The following is a 19,570-nucleotide window of genomic DNA, read 5'->3' as shown; positions in this document are numbered from 1 at the left end:
TAATATCAGTTAGAATAACACTGAAGAACTATTGGTAAAGGGTCCATGATAATGGCCTGATTTTGCTGAGTTCTCTACAAGAACACTAACTTAATTTTAAGAATAGAGATTAAAATAGATATCTAAGACATGCACAAATTCTGTGAGATGTGTTTAACCATTTAACATTGTGACATTAGTTTGACATCTACAAAGTACAAACTCAAAAAATACACCGTCAAGTTACCAAGAGAAAAAAAAATGATTAAAAACTCTCATTCATGTCTTAAGTAAGTTTAAACATATTGTTTTGGGCCTTAATAATTTTTAATATTTTTAATTAAACCTGTAATATGCTTTGCTTGACAATTTTGATAGCTAATCATACTTTCCTATTGAAAATATATTTCTTTCATACAATATATTCTGACCATAGTCCCCTCCTCCAGCTCTTCCCAGGTCCTCCCCACCTCCTCACAAACCCAAACACAAAACCTTTATTCCTCTCTCTCATTAGAAAGCAAATTAAAGTAAACAAAATTTTAAAAAGCAAAATAAAAGGAGTAGGACAAAACTAGCAAATGGAGGAGAAAAGAACCAAAGAAAAAGTACAAGAAACACACACGGATGCAAAAACATATACTCTTCTGCACAGAAATCTCACAAAACACATAATTGGAAACCATAATATAAAAAAAAATGCCTATTAGGTTAAAGAAAGGGAGGGGGCATTGTGAGACAAAATCCTGCCAAAAAATACCATAAGTCCATTTTGTGTTGGCCATCTACTGCTGGGCATTGGGCCTGTTGGGTCTTATTCTTAACCATTAGTGGCACAAGGACACATCCCATTATGAATCTATGTGACAAGCACTGTTTTTAAATCTCAAAATTCTTCTTGAACTTGAACTTTGAATTCAACTGACATGTAGAATCCAGACTCATACTCACACTAAGCATGTGCCCTACTAATAAGGAGTCACAAGCCCAGCCAATAGATTCTTATGTCAAAAATATTTGTGTTTTTAGCTGGGGTCATGCTTGTGGGTTCCTGGGAGATTCCCTGGCACCAGGTTTCTCCCTAACCCCATAATGGCCCCCTCTATCAAGATATTTCTTTCATTACTCTCCCCCTCTGTTTCTCCCCCAATTCAATCATCCTGATTCCTCATGTTCCCATCCTGCATCCCCTCCCCACTATTCCCCCTCCCTGCCCCCAACTTACTCAGGAGATCTCATCTATTTCCTCTTCCCAGGAAGATCCATGCATCCCTCAGGGTCCTCCTTGTTACCCAGCTCCTTTGGGACTGAGGATTGTAACCTAGTTATCCTTTGCTTTATATCTAATATCTACTTATGAGTAGGTACATACCATGTTTGTCTTTCTGGGTCTGGGTTACCTCATGCAGAATAATTTTTTTCTAGTTCCATCTATTTGCCTGCAAATTTTAGTATGCTAATTTTTTTCTACTGAGTAATACTCCATTGTGTAGATGTAACACATTTTCTTCATCAATTCTTTGGTTGAGGGGCATCTAGGTTGTTTCTGGCTATTATGATTAATGCTACTATTAACATAGTTGAGCAAGTGTCTTTGTAGTATGGTTGAGCATCTTTTGGGTATATGCCCAAGAGAGGTATCTCTGAGTCTTGATGTAGATTGATTCCCATTTTTCTGAGAAACCACCAAACTGATTTCCAAAGTGGTTGTACAAGCAGTGGAGAAGTGTTCCCCTTACTCTACATTTTCTCCAACATAGACTGTTATTAGCATTTTTGATCTTGGCCATTCTGACAAATGTAAGATGGTGTCTCAGAGTTGTTTTGACTTGCATTTCCCTGATAGATAAGAATGTTGAACACTTGGTTAAGTGTATCTCTGCTATTCAAGTTTCTTTTGTTGAGAATTCTCTGTTTAAATCTGTATTCCATTTTTAATGGGATTATTTGATGTCTGTTTCTTGAGTTCTTTATATATTTTGGATATCAGTCTTCTGTCAGATGTGGGGTTGGTGAATATATTTTCCCATTCTATAGGCTGCTGTTTTGTTTTATTGACAGTGTCCTTTGCCTTACAGAAGCTTTTTAGTTTCAGGACGTCCCATTTATTAATTGTCAATCAGTGTCTTTGCTATTGATATTGTATTCAGAATGTAATCTCCTGTGCCAATATATTCAAGGCTACTTCCCATTTTCTCTTCTATCAGCTTCAGTGTAACTGGATTCATATTGAGGTGTTTGATCCACTTGGACTTAAATTTTGTTCAGGGCAATACATATGGACCTATTTTCACTCTTCTACATGCTGCCATCTGGTTATGCCAGAACCATTTGTTAAAGATGCTTTCTTTTTTCCATTGTATATTTTTTTACTTCCTTGTAAAATGTAGGTGTTTGTCTATGTATGGGTTTATGCCAGGATCTTTGATTTGGTTTCATTGATCCACATCTGTTTTTATGCCAATACCAAACTAGCAATAGTGGAGAGAGTGCCTGAACTGGCCTTCCCCTGTAATCAGATTGGTGACTATGCTAATTGTCATCATAGAGCCTTCATCCAGTACCTGATGGAAGCAGATGCAGAGATTCACAGCTAAGCACTGGGCGGAGCTCCAGGAGTTCAGCTGAAGAGAGGGTGAGGAATTAAAAGATCAAGGTGTGGTTGGGGGAGGGTGTCCAAGATCATGGTGGAGAAATCCACAGAGACAGCTAACCTGAACTTGTGGGAACTCAGGGACTCTGGACAGACAGGTAGGGAGCCTGCACGAAACCAACCTAGGCACTCCCTTTGCATCTGGGTGACAGTTGTAGCTTGGTCTTTTGTGGGCCCCTTGTAGTGGAACCAGGACCTGTCCCTGCTACATGAACTTGTGTTTTAGAACCTATTCCTTAAGGTGGGATGCCTTGTTCAGCCTTGATGCAAGGGCAGGGTGGGGGAGCTTGGTCCTGCCTCAACTTGATATGCCATGCTTTGTTGACTACCGTGGGAGGCTTTCCCCCATCTGCATGGAGACAGAGGAGTAGTGGATGGGAGGGCGTAGAAGGAAGAAGGGGGAGGGAACAGGATGAGAGGAAAGAAGGGAAGCTGTGGTTGGTATGTAAAATAAATAAAAAAAGATGAGTTAAAAATATTTGTGTTCTTTTCATGGAAAAATTTCAAAGGTAGATTATTAAATGTCCTTTACATTAATCCCAACCTTGTCCCAGAGATCATTTTCAAGACACACAGTAGGTCAGGAGTACATTTTTTTTCTTCCATACCAAATGATTGCAAAGTTCAATCCACTTTTGGAATTATAGTGAATTACTATGCCAGCATTGAACATAAAAGGATGGTTGGGCGTTGAGAGACACTACAAACCACTACTTACAAGTACAGCTTGTGGGCTTGTCTGAAGGAGATTCACATTCTCTGTACTATCTAAATGCCAAAGCCCCAAGATGTGACCTGGTGTTAACTGACTACACAACTCATAGCAAATCAGCAACAGGACTCCCTGCTTCCAAATAACATGGTTGATGAGAGGTGGGGCTAGCCTGAAAGTGATTCCTGCTTAATCTTCAAGCAAGTGCAAAAGTGCCCTTAATTTTTCTCTTGTTTTCTATTTTCTCTGTATTCAGCTAACAACACTTTAGAAGATAATTCAGGAAAATTATCTTTTGCATGCCCAAAGGGCACAGTAATAAATAATAATAATAATAATAATAATAATAATAATAATGACCCTCTCCACTGAGACTTGACCTCTAATATTTTTCTGAGCAAGATCTTGAGAGAAGTAGAAAATTGAGAGGGTGAAGCAGCATGCCTCTAAATTGATACCATGTAAATCTCTCTGAGTGCATATTGGGGAACCACTGCCGGGGGTAAATGAAATGAATTCACTGGGGCATCTAATCCTATTCCTGGAACATTTAAACTGTTTAAATGCGCTGGCGAGCAAACAAACTTCAAAGTGATCATTACACCCCAGACACTGTTGCTTGTGTGGCTGAAATCTTTATAAGATTAGCCCCCGACAGGGAGAGAAGTTAAACACGGCCAGAACCACTTTGAAACTGTCAGGAGGATACCCATTTACAGGCTGAGGAGCATGGCAAGCTTGGCCCTGCCCCCACTCTGACAGAGCTTCAGTCTCCACTCCATCTTTGTAGCCCTCATTTCTCTTGCCTTTGCGACAGCATGCACTCTGCGATCACTGGATGGCACAGAATTCAAAGTCCTTAAACACTTAGCAGAATGTTCACTTCTGGCAGCATGGTCTCTGATGAAGAATTAAATACTGTGTAACACATATGATAACAATGCCATAAAAGACTATGACTAAAATGATTTAGGGGTTACTGTTTCGTTTCACACACACACACACACAGACACACACACGCACGCACGCACGCACGCACGCACGCACGCACGCACACACACACACACACACACGCCCGCACGCACGCACGCACGCGCACACACACACACACACACACACACACACACACACACGGAATAAATTGAAAAAAAAAAAACTATGATGGTTAGGTCTATTTTTTCTGTCAGATTCTAGTTTGTTTTCCTCAAGTGAAGCATGTCCCATAACCTTTCTTCCTTCTTTATGACAGCTCCTGCATTTATAATAAAAACATAATATTTCATTAATTGACCAGTGAGTTTTACTTATGTGGGTGGTCTAAAAAATAGCAAGATCAGTTCATTTGGTCAACACTGATTTGCCATCTCTAATATTGAAGAAGTAGAAGTCTGATTTGGAGCTGGGGCCTGGGCTTAATAGATGGGGTGAGAGGAGTGAGGGAGAAAGGAGTGTGTGGTGGCCACAAGGAGGGACAGAAAGATGGCAATAGATGATCTGTTCTGCCCCATGAGAGAAGTAGATAAATTTCTGACATTCTGCATACAGAAGTTTGTATTATCAATTGATACACTCAGATTTCACAGATTCAAGTCATTTCTATTTGATCCATTTGTCAACTCACACTGAGAAACGTTTAAGAACTTACATCAACTTATATATACTTTCAGCATAGTGATGCCAAACCAACTACATCCCTTCTAAATGTTGCATGCTCTTCCAAAGCCTTGAGAAAAGGGTCCTTCTAGCGAGAATTTGGTGATCTTGGAATAATGACCACGAGGAGGCATCCTGGCTTGCTATTTGGGTACAGTTTCTTCTCTGGCTTCTATGTTTTCATGAAACCATGCCAATCTTACTGCAAGCAGGACTAAAAGTTGAAGCACATGGCTGAATTAGACCAATCGGGTACCTAGAAAAGGTATTTTAAAATTCTAAATTTGAATGAAAGAGAAAAATAAGAGAAAGAGGAGAAATGAAGAGAGACCCACACAAGCATGCAGAGAGAGAAAAACAGTCAGACACAAAGAAAAAGAGATAAACAGAGACAGAGAGCTATAGAGACACAGAGTTATGAGTTAACAACTAAGACAGAGCTAGCCAATAAGAAGCCCAAGCCACTGGCCAACAGTTTCATAATTAATATAGTGTCTGTGTGTTTATTTACAGCTCTCAAGAGTGGTGGGACCCTGCCGGGACAAAGAACCATACGTTACATAGATAAACTCATTGCAAAAGTATATACAGTAGTGTCTCCCTTATTCTTTCTGGCTTTCTATCTCTTTCTTTGTGTCTCTGTCTCTGTCCCTCTCCCTCTCTCTCTCTCTGTATCTGTCTTTCCCTCTCTTTCTCCCGCCCCCTCCAAGAGTAAAATATTTATGGGTATAGCATGAAAACATTAAATTACTCATGACCACTGACCTGATATGGTTCTTGCCTCATGATTCCCTGTGAGTCATAAATATAATCAGATCTTTCTCAAGTTGGGTGTTAAAACACAATAGCCACATCCATGGCACAGTTCACTCAAGAATTGAAAACTGACTGCACTGGATACACGGTTCCCTCTCACTCCTAACTTGTTATGATTCTAATTTTCTTACCCTTTATTCCGATCCTGCATCTGTTTTTACTGTTTGTTCTATCTTTTCTTAGGTAACTTATTCGTTGGGTGTAAAATTGATATAAAAACCAAACAACAACAACAACAACAAAAGCCATTATCTCCACTTTCAGAGAAGCTCCCTTTCGTCCTGTTCTTGGAATGGGCTGCCCTTTGTTTCTTCTCAGCGATTAATATTTGCCCATCTGGCAGAAAGTTTTACACAAATGAACTGGTGTAATAGGGTGTTAACCTGTAATAAGGGTTTGTCACTCCACAGTCACACGACAGGAGATCTGCCATTGATTTTTCAGTAAATATGGCAAATGGTGAAAAATACAGTGTGTGTCCTGGAGCACTAAATTTTTCAGTGGCCATTTGTCTTTTCTGCTGCTTTCAATTCTGCTGTCTTCAGGTGATATTTAATAAAATAGTCTTTCCTCAGTGTGTGAGCTTCCCTGACATGGTGAATGGAGCCTTTACTGGCCTTGGCCCCTGCTTTGTCCACCCACCCTGAATTCATAAACCCTGCCCTCCTTTGGTAAAACATGAAAAACAATTCACGTAGAAAACAAAAAAATATATGCATGAGCCAAGCCTTCCTAATATCATTTTAGAACTCAAATCCTTACAGGCCAAAGGACAAGTTTTTAGTGTCACAAAAGCAGTACTTGGATGTGACATGACAATTATTAGAAATTTCTTCTTTCTTTCAATGTAGCCTTAAAGTGTTGCTTTGGGAAGTGGTGTGCCCTTATTACTCTTCTTCCAACATAAAGAAATTGTCACTAACTTGGCACTTTGTGAAGTCAGATAAGATGAGGTCACTGTGTAACTAGAGTGACTACTCCCTCCACATACAATATCATTTGCCTTGCAACATAGTTGTTACCCAGGCTCAGAAAGCTGGCTTTGTCAGCAAGGGATAGATGGATGGACCTATTGTAGAAGGCCACAGATAAGCCAAACAACTGAGCCTGGCATAGAACGCGCTTCTATTCCCAACAGCATGACTAGTCCTTTAAGGAACTTAGCAAGCAGGTTTCTCTAAGAAACAGCCTCCGAAATTTGGAATACAAAGGGTCTATTATTTTCTTAGTTATGTTATGAGCTTCGAGTGTGAAGTGTGTAAAGATAGGAGAAATAGCAAGACAATCAGACCTTTTTCTTGTCCCCATGAAATGTACAGTTTATTAGACAGACAGACATATGAACGCTGACTGGAAATGCACAGACTAGCTTTGGAAGACTGTGCTGAGAATCCTCCAAGACTAAAGACACCAAGTTCTGTGATAGGGATGCTCATTCATGAGGAAGAAGGATATTTGAAACTGCTGTTCTTTTCTGGATCATGATAGATGGTTGTTGATCCTTCAGAGGGTTGTTTTATATTTTAGCCACAGACAGGACTCTTCTGCCCTTGCTACCCGGTTCCATCTTAATTTGCACACGCCCTCCCACCACGGAAGGCAGACAGTTATAAAATCACAGTCACTCGATGCCTCTTGCTTAAATGACACCAGTTCAAAACATAAAACCATATTGGCTCAGTATTGCCCTGAGCACAGGTTCTAAAACTTTCAGGTGATATGGAAGACCTGTATTTCCAGTTTGTTGTCCCTATTTTGAGTTTTGTTAAGTATATATTTAGTTTATTCATGGAATCAGCTAGTATGCAAATACTTAGTAAACACAGTGTGTGTTTAATTTTTATATAGGAGCTCATTAGCCATGCTTGTGCTCTCAGCCTGGAAAAGAAGTGATGCTCCATTTGTTTGTTTAAAAGCTACTTTGGGTAACTCTGATTAAACTCTTTTTCAAGTATCCTCAGTGGTAGTTAGCTCTATCCACAGTCCTTTTTTTGACATACTCTCCCACCCCTTTCAATACTTAAACTTCTCTTCCTGTTCCTTTTTTTCCCTTTCATGTCACTGTGTGTTACAAAGATGATATTGTTTGTTACAATATGGTTAGAGATTGGACTTTGGAGGGAAGCCCCAAGGTGGGTGAGGGACAAATACACCATACAGACAAATACACAAAGGTAGTGTGGGATGTTTTATTGGGGGAAGGGAAAGGAATGGGGAAAGAGAAGGGAGAGGGGGGAAAGAAAAGGAGAGGGGGGAGACAGGAAAAGACCTGGCTGCCTCTTCAGAGGAACAGTGAGAAGAGAGAGCAGCAGTAGGCAGATCTTGTCTCTTAAAGGGACCTTGTGCACTTGCATAGAGCCAGGGTACTGATTGCCATGTGTGGATTACACTCTGCCAGTACATCACCTCTCCCCAAGGGGCAAGGCCAAGGTGTGCCTGGATGCCAACACTGTTCTTCCCACAGCCATAGGTTGCCAAATAAAAAGTCCAGTGGTAGTTTTAACCCCCCCAAACAATGCAAGCTATTGCTATTTTTCTTAATTTTCCATAAAAACATGACTCTATTCCTGAAGACACCACACACTTTAGTCACGGGAACGTGGAAAAATCAAAGTGCAAGCTTCCATCTTGCTTCCTATCTTTCATAGTATCTGAAGGTGCTGAAGAGGCTTTCAGGGGAGAAAAGTCATCACCAGTCTTATCAAGTCTAAATATTATGAATCACTATATTGGCTGGCAATATAGGCCAATGGGTGCAATAAGGACACAAATGTTACAGGGCAATCAATCCCTTTTTGATTGGATTTAAGGAGGAAACATGTGCCTGATACTATAATCTGGCCAGGAACCAATGATTAGAGGCCTTATAGGCTCCAGGGGTGATGATCTACTATTACTTTGCTAAATGTACATAGTATCAAACTGTCCTCTGTATTTGTAGCCCCATGTCCATAGAGCAGTGCAACTATCAGACCTCATTAGAGAAGCCTCTCTGTACAGTAGATGGTAGTTAATGCAGAAATTCAGAATTGGTCAAAGTGTAGAGAATGAGTGTCAGTGAACTGCTCAGCCACAGATGGGATTTGTGTATCACATTCCCTCCATCCATGTTTCAGAGACCATTGTAGAAGAAGAGATGGAAATACTGTAAGAGGCAGAGGTCAGGGAGGACCAGAATGAAACAGTTTCTTCTATGTATAACATAGCCACTGCCCTTATGAACCTATAGCAGCCATGTTTATCTGCAAGGAGAGGCTCATGCACCCCAACTGCTCACAGAGGAGCTATTGACAGTTGATAGCTTCTAGGGGAGCGTTTGTCAGGTTTTTAATTGTATTGCTCCTGGTAGGTTGACCATGATTCAGTACATGACCCCACATGCTACAGTACACAGGCAAGACAACTTGGACTCAGGGGCTTACAAAAAAATGAAATGGGTACACTAGTTTTCAGAGATGTGGGAAAGTGGGAGATGGGTCCAGGAGTAGTTAGGAGGAGGATAAGGGCCTGAATATGATAAAAGTTCATGTATACTTATATGAATCCCAAATAAAGTAATTTAAAAAGACATTTTAGTATTAATGTATAGCCTAAATTTATCTTTTTCATATTTTCCAGAATCCACCCAGTTGGAAGACACCATTTCCTGTCATTAATTCTGCACATGACACCATGTACTTTATTATAGTATTTAATCACCTTCTACCTACTTTGACTTCTTTTACTAGTATGTAAGTCTACATAGAACAGGATTGTGTGTGATTTGTAGTGATATTCCCAGGGGATTTAAGATGTAGTGAGTATATATTTCATATACTAAATGAATAGAGTCAATTTCCTTCAGCAGTTTTTGGAGGAACAAACCTGGAACTAAGACTAGTTTATAAGACCCAGTCTTGAAGTCTGAGCCATTTGTCAATATAACAAAATATTTTTTAAACCTAAATTTGTATTGATCCTTTGGAATTATACATTATGCCCCCCTCAATGCCACTCATTTCCAGTCCCTCCATGTCCTCCCTTGACCCTTGCAGCATCACCTCCCCAAAGAAAAAATTTTAAATTAACAAATTAATTGAAAAGAAAACTCTTCACTCTTCCATCTCTCCTGCCTCTACATCACCTCTTCACTCATCTTAGTGGCACTGGGAGCTGTGGTGTGTCACACAGTAGACCCTTTCATCCAAACAGCCTTACTTGGAATCGTTCATTATAATGAGTTGTTGGTCTGGTTCAAGGCCTCTGGTTTTTGGTATACTATCAGTACTGAACCCTCACCAAAACTCCTTTCTAATATCCTGCTACTGTTTAAAGTCTTGAAGATTCTGCAGCTCTGGTTTCACAGGACCAGCACCTTTGCATGCCCCAGCAGGACATAGATGGGATAGATGTTGGGGTGGGCCAACTCAAAGCACTGGATGTGGTCCCGAGTAGTAGCTGAGTTGGTCAGTCCCAGCCTCTGTTGGGACACACATATTTCTACCCCTCCATCCCCCACCCCCACTTTTCTGTGTGGATTAGGGCCAGTTCTGCCACTACAGCAGCCAGTGAGATCAAGGGCCAGTGAAGGGCAGGACAGGCTCAACATGGCCCTTGGATTTCAAAACATGTGGTTCATATGCCCTACCCCCACCCTGTGGTAACACAGGCTGCAGACAGACCAACCCCAGCTGCAACAGGACCATGATCCAGACATGGTCTTTGGCAGCAGCTGTGGCTTGGATGTCACCATGATTCTGGGAAGCAACACAGGATACTCAGATTATGGCCCCAGTAGCAGCATGGCCCTTGGACACCAACAAGGCCACAGGTGGCAGCCCAAACCCCAGGCATCTGTGTGGGCTTTGGTGACAACATAGTCCATGGTACAGCATAATATTTTTATTTGTTAAAAAATAGAGGTTTGGATGCTATGTGACTCAGTCAGGAGAAAGACGTCCACAAGGCAGCCTGGGTCCTCATGGTCTGGGCTGCCTGAAGCATGCACATGTCCTCCTGGTGTCTTGTGGCACTGAGTGAGTGGTTGGGTACCAATATAATGAGCAAGTATATGGTAGTGAAGTGAGACAGAAAGGGAGGCAGGATGGTTTTTGTGCTGTGGTAAAAGGCAGTTCTGAAGAAGCAAGAGCTGTGAGGAATAGGCTGATGTTGGCAGCCTTCTTGCCACCCAGGACCAGGGTGACAACTGGGACTGGGCAGCTGCCTACGGATATATCTGGATTTGTGACAGTTGGGATCTATCTTGTCCATAACCCATGTTGCCACCAAGGCCACTGAGATGCCCGGTGACTACCACCTGTAGTCATTTTGCTGTGAAAGGGTTCAGTGCTGCCACTGGGGCCATGGTGATCTGAGTTGCCTGTGCTGCCACTGGAGGACCTGGGATGCTGCTGGGGGTCATGTCTGGGTTCATGCCGTTGCAGCAGCCAGGGTCTGTGTTGATGTCCATTGCTTCAGTAACCACTGAAAGCTATACAGATGACTGGGATCTGGGCAAACACCCAAACCCATGTTGGTCTCTGAGGGCCACTCATTCACTGGGGCCATGCTAATCTCGATGGCCTATACTGCCTGCCACCCCAGCCACGGTGACAGCCAAGCCTGGGCTGCAGCAAGGGGGCTTCTCTGGGTCCATGGCCCTACCACAGCCAGGGTCTGGGTTGATATACATGACTTCAGATACCAACAAAGGCAATTCAAATACTCAGGGTCTGAACTGTCATCTGAGGTGGGGATATGAGGATCATGCTGTAGTCGGTGCCACAGGGTGCCATGCTGACATTGGGGCCTGGGCTGCAGCTGAGGGCCATGTCTAGATCCATGGTCCTACTGCAGGCAGGGTCTGTTTTGTTGTATGTGACTCATGATACCATCAAAGGCCAGAATTTTTCTTTCTTAATATTTGTATATAGCAATAATTGGAGACTCATTTTCACCACTTGTTTTACCACTTCTGCTATAGAAGATAATATTTTCTCTTTTTGACCCCTGATATACAAGGATGTTAGCCAACTGTTGCCTCTACAAAGCCACACTGATTTCTGATATCCTTCAGGGCATTGCATGCTGTACGCATACATCACACATGAGTATATTTTGAAGACACCTGCTGTTCTGTTAGCTATTGGCTTAAATCAGTTTTCCAGAATATCTGTTTCTGATAGCTTTCCATTCCAAAGAAATTAAAATGGGGCATCTTCATTTCAAGCTAACCCAAGTAAGGAAGAAAACAATTTCCAAGTAATTGTCCTGTAGGCATTTATGATCAGATCCTGAGAATTTACAGCAGCACCTGCAGCTCTCCCTGTCAACAACTTGGAGTGACAACATTGTACTGCTCAATGGACACTTTGGAAATTGTGCTTTAAACCCCCTGGAAAAGCTCCTGAGACCTTGGGAAAGCCAGAACAGAATCTCTTCCTGGCCTTCTTGTCTCGGGCCTTCATTCTCCTAGAAGTAAATCAGACTAACTTTCCTGTGAGTTCTCATAGTCTATTTGCCATCTTCCTGTCTCACATTTTCCAGTTATGCTCCAACACACACACACATACACACATATATACACACAACACCAACACACATATATATATACCACACACAGAAATGTACACACATACATGCACACATACACCACACACAGAGATATATACAAATACACATAATTTACATACACAAGCATATCACAGACACACACACACACACACACACACACACACACACACACACACACACACACAATCAGATAAGCTACAACCCGAACCTTATAAATGCCACTCTTCCACTCGTTTTTCTTAGTTAGTCTAGTAAATATGTTTCTTGTGAGAACCATTTGAATTTCACACCATTTGGACTTCAACTTCAGTTAGAGGGGGAAGACTGAAATTCTAAAACATCCTGTTCTTATGAACAACCTTCTATTCACCATTTCTTCTCATTGACCAACTGCTGGTGTGTTTTACTGACCCCATAAATATTTTTAACTCAAGAACTCAACTAGTCTTATTTAATCAAGTAAATGGTTTTCCTTTGCAAAACTTAATGAAGAAAAAGTTCATAGATGCTGTGTAGCACAAATAATAAAAAAAAAAAAACCCAGGGACAGGTATCAGGGTTTAGACTGAAGATCAGTGAAGTAAAGCAGCCAAGCCACCAGAAAGCTCTTACCAAAGCTGAAAGGGGGATGCTGTCCTCAACGTGGCTGGAGACTAATTGCCTAAGATGAGACCTTGCTCCTATCTTGTATACCTCTCTAGTTCTGGGATTAAAAACATGAGCTGTTTCTCTTTTAGACTGATTCAGTCTCATGTAGCCTGGGTGGCACTGAACTCACAAATATCCATCTGCCTGTGTCTCCTGAGTCCTAGGATTAAAGGTATGCGCCACCACCTCCCAGCTTCTATGACTGACTGGTGTGGCTGGCTTTGCATTCTGATCTCCAGTGACTTTATTAGGTCATAAACTATATATAGCCACAATGCTGACTTTAGCTATCAAGAAAGTATGGGGGTGGGGGTGCACACTTTAAAACAAAAAGAAGCACCCTTGTTGTCTTGTGATTTTTCAATCAACATGGCTCTTCTTGCTAAATTAGGTAATACCAAGAAGAAAGAGGATCAACCCTACCGGGTTAAAAAAAAATCTCTACATTCAGCAAGAATACGTAGGGTTTTTATTTAAGAGTAACTGTAGCTCTAGTAGGGGTTTCCTCCCAGGAATTTTAATACTCAAAAGAACAAGCGTAGACATCAACACACACACACACACACACACACACACACACACACACACACACACACAGGAGCTGCCAATCACCTGGTCAACTTAGTAATCAGTTATCTGCTAAAGTCAATGAAAAACATTCCAGTCTCAAACATGTGCTCCCTCCTCAACAGTGAGTCATTTTGTCTGAAATATCTGGCTAATAGATTTGGTTTGGTACTTCATTCTGCTACTGTTAACAGAGGTTAGATGTCATATTTATATTCAGTTCTCAGAGCTAGGGAAATATTGGAGAATACTGTCGAAACCAAGGCTTTTAAAACATTTCTCCATTCATGTGTGTGTGTGTGTGTGTGTGTGTGTGTGTGTGTGTGTGTGTGTGTGTGTGTGTTCACAGGTGACTGCAGATGCCTAAGGAATTCAGAAGATCTTCCTGAACCTGGAGTTAGGAGCAGTTGTGAACAACCCAGTGTGCATGCTTGGAACCGAACTTGAGTCCTCTGTAAGCATATCTAATTTTTTACATAAAGAATTAGATGTTGGTTGATATGAAACTGCAGGTTATATAGCATCTTCACCATTTCTTAAAGCAGAATGACAAGTAAATCAATATTTTGGTTTTATACTCATCAGTCCTGAGAAATCCATTTCATATAGATACAAGGTACAGTCACATGCATGTCTGGGGCTGTTTTTAAAATTACCGAAAACTGTGTATTGATTCCAGAACAAAGTGCATTTAACATTTTTATATGAAAAACAAGTTGCCAGCTCTAGCAATATATATATATATATATATATATATATATATATATATATATATATCCCACATTCTAAGACAATACAATCCAGAGACATACTCATTCAGTACTTAACATGATGAGAAACAATGGTAGGAAAATATATACAAGTGCTGTATTTATAATCATAACATAATTCCAAGAACATTTCTACAACAATAAAAGCACTGCAGTCCATAACATGCTCATAACACGGTGATATTTCATGTGGTGTTCCATGTATGGTGTGGGGACATGCTTAGTGCAAAGTATATGTTCTCTGCCCAGAGCAAAGCTACAGTGGCATGACATGATGCTTCAGAGTGCTGCAGAAACACCTCCGCTTCATTGCACATTTTATCTTGCACATCCCCAAGCTCATTGTAACCTCCATATTCAGTATGAACCCCCCAGCTAAGGCTGTGATTTCATGTGTAAATTTATTACAGTTTCTCACTATGACATCATAACCCAGTAAATGAATATGCACTAAGACTAACTTACACACTCCAATAGCTTTGGATTATTTAGGAAAATGGAGATAGTGCCTTAGTATGAATTACCTTAAAGGACAAACATCTGTGAGGGAATCAGATCCGACACCAACTCGGCTGTTCTGAGACTTCCATTTGAGAGAAGTCTTGCACGGAGTATGTCTGAGCATCAGTTTTCACACTTCTGTAGACGATTTCAACATTTCCAAGTCCCAGATGAAAGCACAATGCTTGCTGAGAAATGGAATATCAACAGTAAGCATAAAAGGAAACGTTTTCCTCTTTTAAAGGTTTATTTTCATTTTGTACATATGTGCACGTGTTCAGTATGTGCATACCAGCGAAGACTGGAAAAGGGCATTAGATGCCTTAGGACTATGGTTGCAGGCTGTTGTGTACATCTTAGGAAGCACTCTTGAACCCTGGTCTATCTCTTCTGTTCCCCTTTTAATATTCTTAGTAGCAAAAAAAAAATAGTTCCATGTATTTCAAAATGTGGGCAAGACAAATGCATATGCATAACTTAGCATGTGAAAGTAATTATTACAACCTCCTCCCATCTTTCTTCTTTTCTTCAACTAAGATGTAAATTCAAACTATGGAATAATAAAATTGTTCAAGGGGCACAAACAAAATTAATGAGCAAAAGTCTGAGCCAAGACATACTATAGATAACTGATTTCTGAATAAATATAAAAAAATATGTACTAGTGGAAAAAATACATGAACCTTAAAATAGTCATTCTTAGCATCCATTCAGTTTGTAATTTCCCCCGTGAAACTTAATAAAAGTCAGAAAACTTTCTGAATCTTTAATAATTTTCTAAACACAGTACTGAAATAATCCATAAGACAATAGAATTTTTTAAGATAACCATTCATACCAACAGAAACCTCAAATACACATAGTTGTTTTGTCCATCAGCAGCCCCAGCACATAGAAAATTGTAAAACTTATTTACAATACAGAAATTAAAATAATTATTTGACTTTCATGACACTAAAAAGCCCTCTAAAATGGGACTGAAATAATACTCAAATAGTCAGAAAATTAAAAGAAATACTGTGGACCAGTGGTTGGCATCAGTTACAGTACCAGCTGATAATGCAAAAAGTAGACAACTCTCAATAATGAAATTCCATTCATCTCATATCAACCAGGATGCATTGGATAGATGTCAGCTAGACTGTGTTTATTTACTAGGATATCTGGACACCCAACCATCATGAACCTGAGTAGCATAGCCTACAGTCCCCTTGTGTCCATATCAGTTATAGACACTTTCACAGACACTACACATAACTTGTTATTTTGTAAGTTCCAAAAAGTTTTCTCCACTTTTAATAATAAGGAAACTAGATAAAGATGAAATATTTTTTCATTCATTTATTTAGCTCATAAATAAAGTCATGCACAATTATGATACAGAATACAGTATGTTCACAATGGCATGGCTAAATTAAACCAATTAACATGTTATAATATTTTTAACAAAATGTTTTTGACAAAACATGATCTAGTGAGATAGAAAGAACCAAATCTATAAAAGTAATTAAGAAAACAAAACAAAAGAAAAATAGGAATGTGTTTATTATAGAAAGAATTTACTTTGTGTTCTTCATAAAGTATAAAACAAAGTAAACTTTATCAAAGAAGATAAGATAAAAAGGGGGCTTGTCAGAGGCTAATGTATAAAGTAAGACAGCTGCATTTGGAAGGAAGTTCATAGTGTCATTTTTTGCATTTCTCTTACTCTTATTAATAAAGTAAATAAATAAAAAGATGAAAGTAACCATCTCCACTGCTATGAAGTCAAGACCCAGTCACAACACCAGACCTCAAGCTATAGAAATAGCTGCCATCTGCATTCAGGGTGAGATGGAAGAACCTCAATCTCATGCACAAAACCCTCCCATCTTTTACTGAACACAGTATTTCTGAAAGGTTCCAGGTACCAAATCTCAGGATGCAGTATTGACCAAAAGTTCTAGATAAAGGCCCAGTTAGCTATCCTTTAGCTCCAACACTGAGATGTGATATTGTAGTTAAAGCATATTTGGATTTTGGTTGTGATCCTAACCTTTAACAACTGAACCATCTCTCCAGCTTACACGGTTGGATTTTGACCACACTTTCTGCCTTGGACATGCACAATCAAAAGCAAGGCCAAGGGAATCCTCTTCATGTGTTACCCTCAAAGACAGCGGGTGGACAGGATATCAAAGTAAAAGAGCAATCAAGTTGGATTCTGCATACAAATGAGAAAGAAATGGATGCTAAGTCCTGGCAGCAAGTACACTGCAATGATCAGTTTCCACATAGGTCTTCCACTTAGTCACTCTGAAGAGAAGTAGAAACGTGCCCTAGAAGTTTCAGAAGGTAGACAAAATACTTATAAATCAGCAAATCTCATGTATCAACAAGTCACCACATTAGCTAATCAAAATCAAATGAAAGAAAAAAGTCTACATATTTGGAAAGTGGAGAGAAAAAGTATTCCAAAACACTCATGATAGGATCAGATACACAGAAACATCAGGAGAATAAATGAAAACATAAGTAGAACATTGCAATTATGCAGCAGGTTGCTATATACAAAACCTAATAATTTTCCCACACATAGGAAAAACAAGAAAATACCATGGCTCCCTAGTTTGGTTCTCCAGAACCCATGCTAGGCAGCTCATTATTTCTGACTCCAGGGCATCTAATGTCCTCTGCTGGCCTGCAGATGTAACTGCACATAGATGTGCATATAACAACACAAGAGACACACACACACAAATACACTTCTACAAAAGCTATCTATAGTTCCATTATTAGTTTCAAAAATCACATTTTAAGAAATAACAGGAAAAAAATGAAAATAACTAGGAGTTGAATATTTTAACAATCTGTGATTTACTTAGGAAAAACACTGCTCAAACACCTAAAATTTTTAAAAACTCTTGAGCTAGAGATCTGATTATGAATAAACAAATTAATAATGTATGGATTAAATTCTCTGTAAATTAACCTATAAATCAAATATAATTTTAGCATAATTACAACATGATTAATGAAGGGAACAATTCATTAGAATAACAATGAAAAATTAGAGGGGGGTAGCTGAAGCAAGGTATTCACCCAAGATACAAAATCTATTTTAGGGCTACAGAAATTTAAACTTGTACTTTTTCAGAAATAGATGGCAGATCAATTAAAGAACAGTTTAGATGCAGGCATAAATACATTATTCAATATTAGTTTATAATTGATGTGATGTTGAAAATCAGGGCACTGTGGGAAGAAGGAATATTTAATAAATGATGCTGGAATGTTCAGTTTATCGTTATAAAAAGCGTAAATGAGGCTACATGTATTTCTAACTTAGAAATAAAGTAAGTTTCAGATGAACACATTATGCCAGAAAAAATATGGAAACACTAAAACCTACTAGGTCTTACTAGTGATTTTTTTTTAATCTATGTAATGCTGTGATTGGAATAGGTCCCCGAAATTCCTTGTGTTGGAATATAATCCCTCGTGCAATAATGTAGAAAGGAGTGGACATTAAGAGATAGCTGAATACTGTATGTCCTGGTTCATAGGTGTAATCCCAGTGCTTGGGAGTCTGAGGAAGAGGATTTTGGTGAGTTCAAGATGAGCCTGGTCTACATTAGGTGATACCTAGCCATGTTATTACTGGAGAGGGATTAGTTATGGCAGGAGAGGGTTCTAGACCAAAGAAAGAGTTCAGACCATTTCCCCTCTCTACTGTGTACTTTTGCTCTTCTACATTCCTCTAAGGAATGACAAATAACAAAGACCCTCACCACATACCTATCCTCTGGAATTGGCAGCCAAATGGATTTCTTTCTTCTTTTTTTTCTCTCCATTTTTTATATTAGAAACAAGATTGTTTTACATATCAATCCCAGTTCTCTCTCCCTCCCCTCCTCCCCTGCTTCCCACTAACACCCTACCTATCCCATACCAATTCCGCTCCCCAGGGAGGGTGGGGAGAGTGAGGTCTTCCATGGGGGTCTTCAGAGTCTGTCATAACCTTTGGGATAGGGCCTAGGCCCATTCCCTGTATCTAATCTCAGGAAGTATCCTACCATGTGGGATGGGCTCCCAAAGTCCATTCCTATGCTAGGGATAAGTACTGATCTACTATAAGAGGCCCTATAGATTTCTGAGGCCTCCTCACTGACACCCACATTCATGGGGTCTGGATCAGTACCAAGCTGGTTTCCCAGGTATCAGTCTGAGGACCAAGAGTTCCCCCTTGTTCAGGTCATCTGTTTCTGTGGGTTTCACCAGCCTGGTCTTGACTCCTTTGCTCATCACTCCTCCTTCTCTGCAACTGGATTCCAGTTCAGTTCAGTGTTTAGCTGTGACTGTCTGCTTCTACTTCCATCAGCTGCTGGATGAAGGCTCTAGGATGGCATATAAGTTAGTCATCAATCTCATTATCAGTGGAGGGCATTTAAGGTAGCCTCTCCACTGTCGCTTAGATGGTTAGTTGGTGTCATCCTTGTAGATCTCTGAACATTTCCCTAGTCCCTGATTTCTCTATAAACCTATACTGGCTCCCTCTCTGATGGTATCTCTTATTTTGTTCTCCTCTATTCTTCCCCTACACAAACTTCCTGCTTCCTTATGTCCTCCTCACCCTCCTCTCCTCTCCGTCTTGTTCTCCTAGCTCCTTCTCCCCTATCTCCATGCTCCCAATTTGCTCAAGAGATCTTGTCCCTTTCCTCTTTGACAGGGGACCATGTA

At 40.1% G+C, this 19,570-nt stretch overlaps 1 long non-coding RNA gene across 1 annotated transcript in view; it reads right to left on the bottom strand.

The window, feature by feature from the left end:
• LOC118239040 overlaps nt 1-15,015 on the bottom strand; it is a 34,880-nt gene extending 19,865 nt beyond the window's left edge. The window contains exon 1 of the long non-coding RNA XR_004770419.1: nt 14,875-15,015. This is a non-coding gene — a long non-coding RNA (uncharacterized LOC118239040). The remainder of the gene's footprint in view (nt 1-14,874) is intronic.
• Between the last annotated feature and the right edge of the window lie 4,555 nt (nt 15,016-19,570).

The sequence above is a fragment of the Cricetulus griseus genome, chromosome 6, assembly GCF_003668045.3.
Source record: "Cricetulus griseus strain 17A/GY chromosome 6, alternate assembly CriGri-PICRH-1.0, whole genome shotgun sequence".
Lineage (NCBI taxonomy): Eukaryota > Metazoa > Chordata > Mammalia > Rodentia > Cricetidae > Cricetulus > Cricetulus griseus.
The sequence above is the reverse complement of the archived record's forward strand: the minus strand, read 5'-3'. Positions and strand labels throughout refer to the sequence as shown.